This window comes from Vicia villosa, linkage group LG6, assembly GCF_029867415.1.
Source record: "Vicia villosa cultivar HV-30 ecotype Madison, WI linkage group LG6, Vvil1.0, whole genome shotgun sequence".
Taxonomy (NCBI): domain Eukaryota; kingdom Viridiplantae; phylum Streptophyta; class Magnoliopsida; order Fabales; family Fabaceae; genus Vicia; species Vicia villosa.
Genome location: NC_081185.1, coordinates 80,596,283 through 80,599,162, shown reverse-complemented (window position 1 = coordinate 80,599,162; position 2,880 = coordinate 80,596,283).

Here is a 2,880-nt window from a genome sequence, read left to right as displayed (position 1 = left end):
AGGGGTATACGGGAATAAGCACGGGATGACCGTTCTAGACAGTCACTAGATCTCATGGCCATCGAGAGTCCAATCGACATGCGTTAATGAAGATGTCCTTCGTGGGAAGGACACGTGGTTGTAAAAATACAAAGATGTAAAAGGAAAATCCCTACGGGCTAGGGAGTGCGTAGGAGTAAGCATGGGGTGACCGTTCGAGACAGTCACTAGATCTCATGGCCATCGAGAGGCCAATCGACGTATGCTAACAAAGGTGTCCTTCGGACGAAGGACACGATTTTAAGAATAGGATCCCTATAGGCTAGGGAATACGTAGGGGTACCTGCAAAATTGAAACGCATAGATACTCGAAGCATATAAATTGCAAACATATAATAAGTACATAAGCCCAAAAGTCCTAGGTTCATAGGTTCGACGTAGGGGGCTCTAGGGAGCCAACCTTTTTATGGGGGGTTCTAGAAGGTCTCATGGGGTCGTTGGTAGCCTCCGAGACTTTTTGTCTCTTCGGATTTTAGAACAACTCATTTTATCCATGAGGTTCGAATTTTTGGGGTAGGTTCTCGGAGAGATCAGCCAAGTATCCAGTCCAGCCCTCAACAAAGTCAAGCCTCGTTTTGGACATTTCCGAATACTCAACCCACTCCGAGTGGAGTTATCAATGAGACTCGTAGGCGATTCATACTCCCCTATTGATCTCAAAGTTAACTCCCACACTTAGGGTTTAACACAACATAGAAAATACCAGCAATGCATATAATATATAATCAAACATTTTAAGGCAGATAAATAAACATTTAATCAAAAAAAAAAAACAAAAACAAATAAATAAATAATTTAAAATTTATTAAAAAAGATGAACCTCCCCCAAACCCTAAAAATGGCAAGTTTGCCAACCTTAAAATGCGCCCAAACCTAAACCCTGCCAAAACCTATAGGAGCATAGTATTCACCATTTAAGTGGTCCCCAGTGAAGTCGCCAGCTGTAGCAACCTGCCCTATAAATTAATAATTTTAGAGTCGCCACCTATTCTGAGGGGCGAATAGGAAACCCTACGTAGTTAAGAGATCAGGGTAAGATACTATATTCAGGTCGAGGGAAGGTGTTAGGCACCCTCAACCCTTTCCTAAAGGTTAACATTGCAAAGATAAGGGTTATGGCAAAACATAAAGAAAGGTAACAAACAATTAATAGGGTTAAAGACATGATTAAGATTTGGAGGAAGGGGACTCGCCTTGTTGCCAAGTGCCTACGTACCTCCTTAGGGAGGATCAGAGTCTACGTAGTTCGGGCACAGGATTGTACGCCTTAGAATTTAGAATTTGATTTGATGTTGTTTGAAGTTGTTTTGAAATGCGAAGTTCGAAGGTATTTGAATTTACCTTATCGTAGTTATGAACATCGCAGTGATTGAAATCTGTAGTGTCGTGGTTTAATATGTTTTAAGATTTGGGCGTACAACCCTGATTTTTAATTTGTTACCGTTAGTTGCGATGATCAATAGGTTTGATCACCATGGCTAACGGATTAAAGGGAGGATTGCTAACCACTATAATCGATAGATTGATTATCGCGAATAGCAAATGCGCGTGTTTTAATTATCGTTACCCCTCATAATCGATAGATTCAATTACAAATAATAACGAATTTTGATAAAGGAAAAATGCTAATCATCGTAACCAATGGCTTTGGTTAAAACCATTTAGCAAAATCAATGTTATTTTAATTTTTATTAATGATTAAGTAATTATTTGATTATTACCCACCGCGATCAATTGATTTAATCGAAGCGAATAAAATTCTAAAGTTGTTTGGCTAAAACCTAAGTCGGTTAGAAAATCCTAATCCTAATACTTTAGGCAACGGCCAATGGGGTGGGGCAAACCCTAATACATGATAACTTTCTATAGGGTTTTTTTGTGGTTTTAATATTTAATTAAAAATAATTTAATCGAGCAATTAAAAATACTCGGGAGAAGTCCTAATACTAATTATATCCTAATTATATATTAATCCTATTAATCATATTAATTGAATTTAACATTTTTCTCCAACAAGAAAAAAAAACAAAATAAAACAATAAAAAACAAATAAAACAAGAAAACCTGGGGCCTGATTGCATATGAGTGTATTCTGAGCATCCATGATAGTCTTGCACATCTGGGGGCGTTAGATTCTATTCGCTGGAGATCCAATGACTATGATACGAGGGTGCATGGTGGACGTTCATAGAGGCTACGCGCAGGATCTGGAAACAAATTACTCCAAAAATTACTGGCTGGAGCGAGGATCGAACTCGCGTCATCTCTCACTTGAAGACTTAGGGATGCGCCTTTCTCCCACTAAGCCAGTGTTAGTTGGTGATAATTATACGCCCCATGAAAATAATGGAGGAAAACGAAGCAATGAAATTTAAAACAACACAGCGCCCTTTTTTACTGTTCTTCTTCTTCATGATTTTCTGAAAAAAACGCAAATACTAGCTATGCCCCTGCGATGACCCAATTCTTCATAGCGTCCAGATCAATTCTCATAAAACACTCAAATCGAACGAAAACTATTCCCTGAACATGATGCAGCTATTAATTCCGGTCGATTTTGTTTCTATCCAAGATTCCCAATTTGAAGAGCAAGAACCCTAACAATGGCGGATTCTCACAAACGGTTTCAAACTCTAATTAAACCATCCAGACACCTTGTGAATTCCCTCTTGAACACAAATATGCCATCCAATTATGTTAACGATGCATGAATCGCCGAGGTCGAATGAAAAAAAGAAATCACCAAACCGTAAACCGCAGAGCGCAATTCTATGGGCCTGGAACGTTATTGATGATTGAAATCGATCCAAGAATGATCCAGGGATGTGTTGAAATCGTCAA